A 14,875-nucleotide genomic window follows, 5' to 3' on the forward strand; every position below is an offset into this window, starting at 1 on the left:
GCGAGTCTTTTATAAATATTTAATAATTGTATAATGATGTGGGTAGATGCGGTTAATTTCTTCTTGTCTTTCAAGACTCGACGATCACATGTGCACTATGTCTGGTTTTCTTATTTATAAATCAAATGATGTTCCTTTCAACAAAAGCATTTTTGTATATTTATAAGTATCAATCATAAATCGTTAACTTTTGCATTTTTTACGCTGCGTGAATTTAATTTTTTTTTTCAATGTAGAGTAAAATTATTTTCACACATTAATTTATAAACTTTTTAAGACAATTGCTCGTTAAATGTTTAAATTACTGCAATTAATAATTATTAATTGAATTTGAATTTACAGTAATTTAAACTGCGTGTTAATTTAGAATTTAGTTTTTTTCTCCTTGACAAGTTGATTAAAATGTTGTGAAAAATAAATATTGGATGGAATTATTAAAAGTGCCATTCGAAGGTTTATAAATTAGATTTTACTATTTTTAATTATCTTTATCCACTGGTGATCTTTGTTCAGGATGTTTGAATAAATTGTTACCGGTTACCAGCCTCATTGCAAATGGTAATAAAACCAGAAATAGTTTCTGTTTCTTAACGATTTATCACACTTGAGTACATCCTGTAGGAGAATAAACAAAAATTATAAAACTTTACATAATGAGAGCAAAGTTAAATTACTCTAATAGAAATAATTGTTTCTCATAAGTTTTTAGTTTTTTTTTTGCTTTTAAAAATTAATTTTTTCCGTTTACTTCCTTATTATTTTTAATATTTTCGAAATTCCTCTGCTATTTTGAAATTATCATATTATTATTATTTTCAGAGAGAAATTATAATAATTCAATTATTTTCATAAATAATACATTTTTTATGGGAATTCAATTATTTAAAAGAAATTGAATAAAATTCTTCATAAGAAATCAATTATTTTCATAAATAATCAAACTTATCGCAGAATTTCAATTATTTTTTGTACAACTTTAAATAAAATGATAAAAAATTGCAATTATTCTTAAATTTTTTTTTAAAATTCGTTGAAAGAATTCAATTATTGTTTCTTCGACATAATTAAATTACTTTCAGGAATATTAATAAAATTCATTGCAAAATTCAATTATTTTCATAAATAACAATATTCATCACATGAATTCAATTATTTCCAAAATTAATATAATTATTCGCAGAAATTCAATTATTTTCATAAATAACAATATTCATCACAAGAATTCAATTATTTTCAAAATTACAAAAATTCTTCGACAAAATTCAATTATTTTCAAAAAAACGAAAAAAAATTATCAACATTTCAATTATTTTTATAAATGAAGAGCAAAATTCTTCGACAAAATTAAATTATTTTCAAAAGTTTTTCGCAATTTAATAATTTTCAATATTTACTACCAAAATAATAAAATTCTTATTTGAAATTAAATTAATTTTGTGTGTAAATAATTGAATTCTCGTAGAATATTCTAATAAAAATTGATTCAAAAATTAATTTCAGTTAAAATTTTAGATTTTAAGATTTTTAATAAAATTTTTGAAAACAATTTCATTTGTTCAAGGAATTTATTTAAAATTGTATTAAAAATAATTGAAATCTAGTGAAGAATTTTATTATTTATGAAAACAGTTGAATTTTTGCATCAAATTTTATTTTATTTTTTAAAATAATTTTTGAAAATAATTTAATTATTACGTAGAATTTTAATAAAATTTTTTAATTACATTTTTCGAGTAATAATTTATTAAAAATTGTATTAAAAATAATTGAAATCCTGTGGAGAATTTTATTATTTATGAAAATAATTTAATTCTTGCAATGATTTTTATTACATTTTTCTTTAAATAATTCAATTGTTTAAAGAAAGTTTGTTAAAATAGTAAATTTTGAAAATATTTCAATTTTAGCGAAAATTTTGATTATTTGTGAAACATAACTGAATTCTTGCAAAAAATTTTATTATATTTTTTTAAATAATTGAATTTTATTGATAAATTTGATTAAAATTGTATTCAATTATTTAAAATAATTTGAATAAAATTCTTGACAAGAAATTAATTATTTTCATAAATAATAATAATTTCCTCCGGAATTCAATTATTTTCACAAATAAAATTATTCACAGACATTCAATTCTTTAAAAAAATTTTTAATAAAATTCGTTGCAAAAATTAAATAATTTTCATAAATAATAAAACTTATCGCAGAATTTAAATTATTTTTTGTACAATTTTAAATAAAATGATAAAAATTTGCATTTATTTAAAATTTTTTTTTTAAATTAGCCGAAAGAATTTAATTATTTGAAAAAATTTTTGATAAAATTCTTCAAAAAATTTAATTTTAAGAAATATTCAATTATTTATTTTTGTATTTAAATAATTGGATTCTCGAATAATTTACTAATAGAAATTGATTTGAAATTGAATTTTTGTTAAGATTTTAGATAATAATTGAATATTAAAAGCGTTATAGTGTGAATTTTTAGAAATAATTGAATTTTGAAAAGGGTTCAAATTAAAATCTTTGAAAATTTGAATTTATAGTTACAATATTCTGGTGATATAAAATAATGATTTTATCACTCTGTCATCTTAAATTTGTTATAAAACATGAAGGAATCGAAGACTCGGAGTAATCGATTTTTTTATGTTTTATAATATTATTCTCAAAAGTTATTGAATTTCAGGTTTGAATTTGAAAATCCTAATTTCTATAGAAAAATAATAGTTAATGATTAAACATTTATTTAAAAAAGAAATTATTGATGTTTTTGAATAATTTTACAATTAAAGAAATTCGTAACTAAGTGTAATACATTTTTTTTTGAAAATCTAATAATTTTTGGAGTGAATCAGAATAATCTTCAGGGTTAGGGAAAAAGTCAAAAATTTTTTCTGGAAATCAGGGAAAAGTCGGAAAAACAAAATTAAATTTTTATGGCAACCCTGATTTACTATTATATTTTTTTTACTTTTATTTTCAATTATTTTGATAATATTATTTTGGATTATGTGCAGTTTTAAAATAAAGCTCCTTTTTTAGCTCACAATCACGTGGTACATGATGATCTGCATAAAAAGTGATGATGTTCATTCAGAAAGAAACACATGAAAATATTGGATGAAATGTTCAGTGGGCTATACCTGCAGCTGCTGATGAGTTACCTCAACATCTGCGTGATTGGATTTCAGTTAGTGGTAGTGGTGAGTCTTTTATTTTCAATACTAGGTTTTTTTATAAAAAAAAAAAAAAAGAAAAATACAGGGTACATCATTCCTATATACATTTTAAAACCGTTTTCACGGTTCCGCCCCGACTGAAAAGCATTTCATTTGGAAAATTAGAAGACATTTTCTCAAAACAAGAAAAAGTCTTCTACATAAATATAAAAATGTATTTTTTAAGAGAGAGAAAATTATTTTATTCACTAAGTGCGTTGGTATAAAAATATATCACAATTAGTACGGGTTTGTTTCTTTTTTTTCATTTTGCATTAAACTAATTGAAAAATAATATTTAACAAACATGAATAAGTATAAGAAAGCAATAAATTTTTAAATTTAATACGGTAATTTGTTTTCTTTCGCTCGTTTGTATATCTTGTTTTGTATATTCAGTTCATTTAAATTAAAGAAAAAGTTTCTTACATGCTTAAAATTATAGTACGCGCACACACGATCCCGCATTCAGAACCAGCATGTTTTCATTTTTAACAAATTTTCTCGATGGCAGAAGGTCTTCATTGAAGGTCGGCTCCGACAGATGATACTAAAATTGAAACAAAAAACAGGATTCCTTATCTATAATTATAAAAACATAATTAGGAATTCATTAGTACTGTCAGGAAAGTTAATGTCATTGTTTTGCCACCATTGCTATTTTTGTTTTCGATGAGAATGACAATTTTTTTTTCTCTTTTTCTTTTCTCTCAAGATGAAAAACAAAATTTCGATTTTTATCTCTGCGTTAAGAAACCAAAAAAAAAAGTTGTTCTGCAAGTGGTTATAAAAATAGATTTGTTCTTTAGTTTTTAGTATTGGTTGTTGACAAAATTTTGTTGGTAAATAATTTGTCACCGGTTATAGGGATTTTTAAACGAAATCTTGATTTTTTTTTCTTTTTTCTGAAAATTGTATTTTGTTCTAATTCTTCGAAATTTCAATTATTTAAAAAGATTTCTAATTAAATTTAAATCTTTTTAAATTTAACTAAAAATTTTAATTATAACTCTTTCGAAATCGTAAAATTCGATAAATTTAAAATAAATACAAGGAAATATTTTTAATTTATGGAATTTTACGATTTCGAAAGAGTTACAATTAAAATGTTTAGTTAAATAATTTAAAAAAATTGTAATTTAATTACAAATATTTTTAAATAATTGGAATTTTGAAGAATTTTACAGAGATCAGAGTCCTTTTTCACCTAATTTTCATTTTTTTCTTTTTCTCCCTTTTTAATCCCCTTAAAATAATAAAATTTCCTAAAGTTATAAATGCATATTCTCCCTTTTTCCCTTTTTTTTTGGGAAATATTTACAAAAATTGCCATTTTCTTTGTGAGTTAGAAATATCTTTAAGTATGTTGAAGAATAAAATTTCTACTTTTTGCAAACTTTTGAAAAATTGTAGTTTTTTTAAACATAAAAATCTTCTTGTATGATTTTCTCAGAGAATAAATTTTATTAAGTTGGAAGAATATTTTAATAATATTTATTAAAATTTACTTCGGATATTATAAAATTTTCTCTGGAAATAACGATTTTTAGTTGCAAAATTTTACCTTTCCCACAGTTAATTTTTAAAATAAAAATTTTGTGAATTTTCTTCCAACGTAGTAGAATTTGTTATAAAAAATTATTATTTTCAGAGTAAAGTTTTTAATACTTCTAAAGTAAATTTTTCGAATTTTTATTCTAAAGAAATTTTCTTCGGAAATAATAAAAGTTATTCTGAAAATACAAATTTTTAATAGTAAATATAAATCAAACCCCGGTGTTAACAACAACAATAAATATATAAATTACATTTTTCTATAGTTAATTTTTCTAATTAAATTTTTTTTAATTTACTTTTAAAACAGTACAATTTGATATTAAAAATTATTAGTTTCAGAGTAAAAATTTTTACTACTTCTGAAGTAAATTTTTCTTATTTTTATAAAGAAATTGTCTTTAAAATTTAATAAAAATTATTCTGGAATAATAAAAGTTTTTAATAGCAAATTTTACTTTTTTCACAGTTAATTTTTAAATAAAAATTGTTTTAAATTTCTTCCAACGTAGTTCAATTTGTTATTAAAAATTATAATTGTCAAAGTAAATTTTACTATTTCTGATCTTATATTTTTCTAATTTTAATAATAGTAATTTTCTTCGGAAATAATAAAAAGTAATTTTGTAAATAAAAATTTTTAATAGTGAATTTTACTATTTTTTAGTTAATTTGAGTTTAAAATAAATTTTACTAATTTTCTATTGAAATTTACTTCGGATTTAGTAAAATTTGCGGAATTTAGAATTTTTAATAATAAATTCTTCTTTTTCCACAGTTAATTTTTATATACCTACAAATTTTTTAATTTTCTTTCAACGTAGTTCAAGTTGTTATTAAAAATTATTATTTGGAAAGTTCTATATTTTTCTAATTTTTATAAAGAAATTTTTTTCGGAAATAATAAAAGTAATTTTGTAAATAAAAATTTTTAGTAGCAAATTTTACTAAGTTTTGATGAAATTTACTTTTTTTCTAATAAATTTTGAAATAAAGATTAAAATAATTGCTGACTATTGAAAAAGATAAAAAAATTTCAATAATAGAAAAATAGGAACAAAAAAGTCTGATTTAAAAAAAGCTGCAATTAAGAAAAAAGTAAAATTTTCTTAAATTCTTAAGCTTGAAGAATTCAATTTTTAATATTTTAAACAATTAAAAGTTGCAATTTGAATAAAAATTACAAATGAAGGGTAACGAATTAAATTTTCAACATTTTAAACAATTAAAAGTTGCATTTGAATAAAAAATACAGTTTTTTTATCAATGGAAATATTTGTCAAAATATTTCCAAAAAATACAGAAAATTTTATCTTATTTTACCTAAATCGTTTCTTATTGACAGAAAACATTTGTATTCAAATGCCAACTTTAAATTGCTTTAAGTGTTGGTGTTGAAAATTGAATTCTTTACGCTTCTACAAAAATTGCATTTATTGATTTGCTTTTCTTCATTTAAATTTCGAAATAATAGAATTGAATTAACTTTTCTTCGGATTCTTTGTTGGATTCTTCCACAAAATTCTGAAATAATTAGGTCTTTTAAAAACATTAATTCCATTTTTATAAGGTAATTAAATTTTTCTTTCAACTCTGAATTTGGAATATTAGGGAATATTTTTAGAAGAAAAATTGAAAACAGATTTTTTAGCACACACGTGTTCGTTAAAGTGTGTCATATTAGGTAGAGAAAAATTCAATGATTTTTGATCTATATAAGACAAGCAAAATTTTAGACAGTTTTATGAATCTCGACACATTCTTAATAAGTTCCAGATTTGTTATAAATAGGGGAGAATTTTCAGATTCTTCAAAATAAAAAAAAAAAAAAAAAAGAAGGCTGTAGTGTTGACAGAAAAATTGTTCAGGAAGGAAAAAAAATTCTAATTTCTTACATTTGCTTTTCTAGTTCAAGGTTATTGTTTATTATGAATATATTTTAATATAAATATCATTGGCTGTGTTGGAATCATCAGGGAGTACAAAGTTGGTGACCAAGTCCTTGTGTATCGCACCTGCTTCTCATCCCGCAAAACATTTTACTTCCTTGGATGTCGCCCTATAGTTAGAACAGGTTTAAGGTTCATTCGGAGCTCTAACGTGACAAATGTGTCTTCTCATACGCCTCTCTTGCCCTCTCACTCTCTCATCTCATTGCCTCTCTGAATTGGATGCAAAAGAAAAACATCTTCTTTAGTCTCCTTCTCTTTTTTTCTCTCTCACTCACTCTCTCTCTCTCTCCCTCCTCTTTCCTGCATATGCACGCCATAATTATTTACGACAGTATAAAGTAAAATAATAATGGAAGAGTAACATAAAATGTTTTACGTGAAATATTTTATTAGATACTATTTTATAGTGAAGTGTGTAAGGGATTTTTTTTATTTTTAATTTACAAAAGTTTTTTTTCATTTGTAAGCTTCACTTGTTTGCTTTATTTGCCGTTAAGGTATGTAGGAATTCTTCCTCTACTATGAATGGGTGGTTCTTTTTATAAATAATCGCCTTTGATTTTGAAAAATTTTGTCTTGCAAACATTGTAAAAAGTATTTTCTTATTTTAGGATTGCCAGCGATCAGGAAAAGTCGGAAAAAATAAAATTCGCCACACGAAAAAAAGAAATAAAGTAACTTTTATTTATTGACAATATAAACGGGCGACAATATAAACTTTTACTACTTTCATAATAAAACTTAAATTTTCTGGAGTTTCTGTCCATTTCTGTCAATTCTTACTATTTTCGAAGTAAAATTTACTACGGTCGAAGGAAATTTACTATTTGCAAAGTAAATTTTGGTAAGATTTGTAAAATTTACTTCGGACATAGTAAAATTTACTCTGGAGATAGTAAAAATTGTATGGCGGAAATGCGAAGAAATTCCAAACAGTTTAGGTTTTACTTTGTAAATAGTAAAAGTTACTTTATATTTTTTTCGTACAGGGAAAAGTCGGAGAATTTTATAAAAAAGTATTGAAAAATACTAAATTTACAAAAATCATAAGAAAAATTCTTAATTTAGTTGTTTAGGAAACTTTTTTAAATATTAAAAAAATTTATTTTTTCTAGAATTTTTGTTTTTGTTTGCCGCACATAAACTTTGAAATTGACATAAATTTTAATACAAAACATTAACTTTTTGTTTATTTCTGACAATTATGAATTTTAAAAGAGTTACGTTTATAATTTTTATAAATAATTGAATTTCAAGAGGTTTCAAACTGAAATTTAGGAAAATTTGAACTTTAGATAATTTAAATTAAAAATTCAGAAGAAATTAGTTTTTTGAGAAATTGTTACTTACATTTTTTTGAAATTAGGCGAGTTTTTCAATAATATGACATATTTAATTGGAAAATTTTCTAATAATCGAATTTTCGTAAAATTAAATTGAAAACACGTGGAATTTAGAATTTGTTTTACCTATTTGAATTTTAGTTCAAAATTCGAGAAAAAGATTGAATATTTGATAGAAATTATTAGAAATAATTCAAAAAGGTTTCAAATTGAAATTTTTGAACATTTGAATTTTGAATAGTTTACATTAATGAAAAATTCCTTCTTTTCTTTTCGAATTTCTGTAGGTATTTTTTTTCTAAAAGTCCTCATTTTTCTTTTGTATATAATTACAGTCATTTTTTTCCAATATTCGTCATTTTTCTCTTCTTCCTTTTTTTCTTGTCGAATTTCTGTATTTTTTTTTTCTTATCTAATTTTTGTATCTTTTTCTGAAATTCTTTATTTTCCTCTTCTTTTTCTTTTTTGTAATTTTTTTCGGAAAATCGTCATTTCACTCTTCTTATTATAATTTTTGGATTATTTTTTTGAAATTCGTCACTTTCCTCTTTTTCTTTTTATGTATAATTTTTGTAATTTTTTCCAAAAGTTCCTTATTATCCTCTTCTTCTTTTCTGTATAATTTCTATTAATTTTTTTTTAAATTCGTATTAATTTTCACTTCTTTACTACATAATTTCTGTAATTTTTTTTCGGAAATTCGCTATTTCTCTCATCTCTTTCCTTTTCCTATAAATTTTGTAATTTTTCTTTCAAATTACAATTTTCGAAAATTTTTATAGTTTGTAATAAACAATTCATAAGATTTTATTTTTTTTTTTTGAAAAATTTTGTATCAAATTCTTTTTTGAAATTAGTTGAATTTTGGAATATTTTTGATTGAATAATTGAATTCTCATAGAAGTTTCTAAAAAATTATTAAAAATAATTGATTTAAAGAAGAGTTTTAGTTAAAAATTCGAGAAAATAATTGAATTGAAGTCTTGGAAATAATTTCGAAGAAATTATAGTAACAGAATTACAGTAATTTTGGTTAATTATTGAATTTTAAAAAGTATGAAATTTGAAATTTTTGCAAATTTTAATTTCTGTGGAAAAATAATATTAAGGATTTAATATTTATATATCTAACAAAAATCGATGTTCTGAATTGTTTTACAATATTGAAGATATTCACAAATGAAACATTATTTAATCATTTTTAGAGTGAATGAAAATATTCTTTAGAATCAGGGAAAAAGAAAAAATTCTGTCTGGAAATTAGGGAGAAAAAAATCCAATTTTTGTTGCAACCTTGTATTTTCTTACCATTGGTAAAAAAAAATTAGTTATTAATGTTTAGATATGAATGAACATATTCTTTAGGATTAGGAAAAAAGGCAAAAATTCTGTCTGGAAATTAGGAGAAAAATTCAATTTTTCTGTCAACCTTTTATTTTCTTATGGTAAAAAAATTTGATTAGTGCCTTTTTTAGTTTTAAAGTAAATTAAGCCTAATTTCAATGAATAAACTTTGCTAACTAGTTGTCAACTAATTTCTCGAACTACTTCTTTCTCGTTCAATTTATATTAAGATTCCACTTTCAAAAAAAAAAAAAAAAAAAAAATCTTTGTCTCAGCTGAGAAAAAATTCCGAGAATCGTAAAATCCCTTTCTTCGTACACATATATATATTTACTTTTAGCTTTTTATTAATTTTCTTTCGTTGCTAAAAGCAAACGAAGTTCAATGACACTCGTACAAGCGAAAATTCTCGTGTACTCTCTCTCTCTCCCTCTTTTTTTTATCCTTCCCTCGCTATTCTCTTTTCCTCTTTTTTTTATTATTCTCTCCTCTTTCCTTCGTGCCTTGTTTTCTCTCTTAAAGACACGTGCGCGCATTGTAAAGAGAAACGGAATTATTGCGATTCCCGTTGAAGAATCGGAAGGTGTAATTGCTGGCTGGATTTTTTTTTTCGCGTGTTTAGTACGAGGGTCTATCGTAGCGGAACTGCGCGGAACCACGCGAAACCACGTGGAACATTTATTAGAGAAGTTCCAACGCGGTAAAAATGGTGGGAGGGGAAATTTGTCAAAAAAGAAAAGGGGATGTAATTGAGAGGAAAGAGAGGAGGACAAAGAAATTAATTAATAGTGACCAAATACAGTTGATTGTTTCGATAGATTAATTGAATTACCCGTATGGTATTGTGATCGAAGTAAATATTCTTCTCTTCGTTTTTTTGCACAGCTTGTGCAATTAGCACTCTTAATTAATTCCAGCAGACGTACAGTCGTAATAAATTTTAGGCACACTTGTTTCACGAGATCTGGATACGTTGAGAAAAAGGCGGTTTACACTGTATAGTATACTGGGTGGGTGATTAATTACAGTAAAAATTGTTTTTTTATTTCTTGTAGTTTCATTCGGTACCTGACAAAATTTTGTTATTTACAAAAATGTTACTTAATTTTTTTTTCAAACAAAACAATAGACTTTTTTGAAAAAGGGAAATTAGTGGAAGAAAATTTATTAGAAAATAAAGAACCCCGCAGAGGAAATTCATTAGTTTTGGGTCCCAGTCGATTTTCTTATAAATTTTGAATTTTAAGTTTGTGTTCAGACTGAATTCAAAAACTAACTATTAAATTCAAAAACTTGTAGGAAAATTAAATGGGACCTAAAACTAATGTATTTCCTGCAATGTCCTTTAAAAATATTCATATAAATGTGAAATGAATATTATTTTTATTTTTCTGATAAATGAGATTAAACTAAATAAATGATTCATTTCAAGCTTGCCACTGGTCAGGGAAATCAGGGAAATCTCAGGAAATTTTATCAAAACTAGTGAAAAAATATTAAATTTCTAAATTTACTACAAAAATTCTGATTTTTGGTGTTCAAAAATATTTTTAAAAAATTAAAAAACATTAAATTTTCTTTAAACTTTCAGGGTTGCCACAGATCAGGGAAATCAAGGAATTCAGGAAAAAGACAGGGAAAGTAAAATTGGTCAGAGAAATCAGGGAAAAGTCAGGGAATTTCATCAAAAGTATTGGAAAAATATCAAATTTTTAATATTCATAAGAAATCACCACGAATTTTAATACGAAACCTGAAGTTTTTTTTATTTTTAACAATATTTGAATTTTTCAGAATAATAAAATTGAATTATTTTCGAAATTATGAAGTAAAATTATTTCTTTATAATTTATTAGTAATAATAATTTTATAAAAGTTCTTCAAGAATAATATTTTATTTATTATAAATGTTTTTAAATATTTAAATAATATAATGTAATTTTATATTAAATTTATATGAATTAATTTTAAATAACTTAATTCTTGAAGAACTAGCATAAAATTATTATTACTTACAAATTATTTAGCCAATAATTTTACAAATTCCAAAAATAATGGAACTTTGTAAGAGTTGCGATTACAATTTTTATAAATAATTTAATTTCAAAAGGTTTCGAACTGAAATATTGGAAAATTTGAATTAAAGATAATTAAATTTAAATCATTACTTATCAAATTAATTGAAATTTTGTTATTCTGAATTGAAAATAATTAAAAATTGTTAAAGAATTTCGTTACAGATTAAAAAAAATAGAATTTTCAAGGAATTTTAATCAAATAATTATAGTAAATAATTAAATGCTATAGACTCACAATCAGTCGCAATTGAAAAATAAGGTTTATAAAATATTTTTAATTCTACATTTTTAAAGATAATTGAACTTTTATAATTATAAACAAGTAATTGAAAATCTTTGAAATAATTAAAATTCTCTAAAATTCAATTAAAAATAATTGAATTTTCTAAAATTTTATTAAAAATAACATTTTTTTGAATAATATTATTCAAATTTTTCAAAATCAACAAAGAAAGTTAGTCACAGCAATTAATTTTATTTTTAAAATAGGTAAACACCTTAAAAGTTTTAAATCAAACTTTTGCTTCTAAAAATTATTTTTTTTTATAATTTAAAAATTTTTGAAATAAAGGTGAATAAACTGAATAATTGAATTAAATTCTTGAGGAAATGAATTGGATTAATTAAATTAAAAATTAATTAATTAAATTTAATTTAATTAATTAATCAAATCTCTTGAATTATTTTTATACGAATCAGGAAAAAAGTCGAGAAAATTAGGGAAAAAATTAATTTTTCATGGCAACCCTGTATTTACAATTAAAATAACTTAAAGTAATCACAGATGTTATTAAAAATCATCTATAAAGGAATAGTTGAGTTGCAGAATTAAAAAGAAATTAAATATAAATAGAATTGTTAAGTGTTAGAAATAAAAATTAATTAATTAGGTATAAAAATAAATTAGTTGAATATAAAAATAAAGTTTTCGTGTAAAAAAATAATATTTATCGTCTTAGGCGCAGTTGTAGAAAGTCAAGATAAAAATTAATAAATATACTGACATTAATTAGCTTTCTTTGGGTGAAATTCCTATTATTATTATTTGAAAATATATATAATTAAAATGCACGTAATTTTCTTATTGGGTGTTAATTGAAACAGTTTCAAACAACCAATGTATAAATTTTCGCTGTTACGTGCGATGCATTCTCTTCATGCAAGTTATATAATTTCACGTACAGCAAAGAAGTGAGTCTTTTTAAAACTGAATGAAGACAAAAATAGCAAATCAACAGGTGAATCCCTTGTAAATATAAAAGAAACCTACACCTTTATTATAAATGTCATTATACGAATATACTCTCGAGTCTTGACATCGTGGCTCATTATTTATATTACGCCATTATTTTATTATTATATTATAATGTATAAACAATAATGAGTGTAATTATTTTGAAATTTTTCTTTCATATATATTGATGCGACTTATAAGCGAGTTGAATAGAAAGTCTCATTTTCTTTAGAGTGAAATTTCGCTTTTTTGATTATGGGGAAATTTACCAGATTTAAATCCGGTATTAAAATTTTCTATTATTATTGAAAGTTGTACATTATTTTCGGTTCCGAAAGTTCAAAACATTCAAATGAACAAAAATTTATTTATTTCTTCTCCAAATTAAAATTTTGTTACAATAATTTTTCGTCACCTAAAAAATTAATTATTAAGTCTCTAACTTTACTCTAACGTATTTTGTGTATTAGAAAATTAATTTTCAATAAGTTATACTTTTCTAATTATATTCTAAGTTATTGAGTAAATTAAATTATAACGTGAATGCAAAAATATTAACCAGGGGGGAAGAAAGGAGATAAAAAAAAAATTGATATTTAGGCCACATTAATAATAATTGCTAAAATCCAGTAAATGATTACGCAAAGCTCTTAATAAAACTATTCGATTAATGAAAAAGTCGATACTTTCACAATGTGCACTCGCTTCCCTATACATAATCTATTTAATACTGAAATTCTTACCATATAATAATTGCTCTACAAAAAGTTGAATATATATAGAGATACACACATGTGGAATATAAGAGAAAAATTCCTACGAGTTCTCTGATGGATGCCGAGCTGCGCGGAAAGCATTTATTGAACAAAAATAATAAGGACAGTGTATAGATGAGATTTCATTGACGATTTTGTGGAGAGAGAAAAAAAGCATATCAGTAAATAGAAACCTTGACTTAAATTATTGGAATGTTGAAAGTGGAACTTAAAGTTTTCTATATAATCCTGAGAGAATTTGTTCTTCAATGATTTTTGTATAGTAATTTCTAATTTCCAATTTAAATTATTGACAAATGAAACGATTTTCAAGACTAAAGAAAAAAGGAAATAGTTTTAGTATTTTTCTCTTCATTATTTTGATCACTAGCCAAACTATCCGCGCGCAAGCGCGCGGGAATGTTGTATGGGGCTGCTTATTTTAAACAATTTAAAAAATTTTAAAGAAATAATTATTATAACCTAACAAAGAGATTTAACTAACTAAAATTTAAATAATTTCACTCAATGGTCTCAATTTAAATAGAATTTACATTACTAGACTTAAACTATGGCTAGAACAATTACAATTAGTATCTGGGTCATCTTTTGCATTGCTTATTTTATAAAGCCTTTTTAAATTGAATACTTTTTAAAGAAATAATAATTATTACACACTGAAAAAAGTTTTACTTGAAATAGCGATAAGTTTCTCTAGAATAACGAAAGTATTAATTGAAGCACTGAAAAATTTCGCTACTAATGTGAAATCTGTAGTTCATCCAGCTAAATATTTTTTGCCGTGCATAACGAAAAAAGAATTAAATTAATTAACATCAGATTTTCTACATTCAAAAAAAAAACGAATTCAAATAGAAATTAATCATTTTACAACTTAACCAAATTCACCACAGAAATCACTGAATTCGATAATTTAGAAGAAAGTCAGACAAAAGCAGGGTTCCTACAGAATCTGGAAAATCATGAAAATGGTATGGAATTTTTAAAAGGCTTCTGGAAATCAGGGAAATCATGGAAAAGGCCTGGAATTTTTAAAAGTTTCTAAATTTTTTCAGTTTTCCATTTTTTCTCTTGAATAAAAATTCAAATAATAATAAAGCTAAATGGCATCAAAGACAAAAAAAAATGTTGAATTTTAAGCAATTCGATTTTTCGGATTTTTGATAATTTTTAATAATTTTTGATTTTTTACCAAAGAGTCGAGACAATTTAATAAGTAAAGTATTTTCCAAAAGCACAAAAATAATGAAGCTAAATCCTATAAAAGAGAAGAAAAAATGTTGAATTTTAAGAAATTTGGATTATTGAAATTTTCGAATTTTTGATAATTTTAGATTTTTTACCAAAGATTCGAGACTATTAATAAGTAAAGT

At 23.0% G+C, this 14,875-nt stretch overlaps 1 protein-coding gene across 6 annotated transcripts in view; it reads left to right on the top strand.

The window, feature by feature from the left end:
- Nucleotides 1-14,875, top strand: part of LOC122510670 (neurogenic locus protein delta) — a 233,644-nt gene that overhangs the window by 1,462 nt on the left and 217,307 nt on the right. For all 6 annotated transcript variants that reach the window (XM_043625479.1, XM_043625478.1, XM_043625483.1 and 3 more), the window contains one exon: nt 3,046-3,206. The gene's annotated coding sequence lies outside the window, so the exon portion shown is untranslated. The remainder of the gene's footprint in view (nt 1-3,045; nt 3,207-14,875) is intronic.

This window comes from Leptopilina heterotoma, unplaced genomic scaffold, assembly GCF_015476425.1.
Source record: "Leptopilina heterotoma isolate Lh14 unplaced genomic scaffold, ASM1547642v1 Lhet_73, whole genome shotgun sequence".
Taxonomy (NCBI): domain Eukaryota; kingdom Metazoa; phylum Arthropoda; class Insecta; order Hymenoptera; family Figitidae; genus Leptopilina; species Leptopilina heterotoma.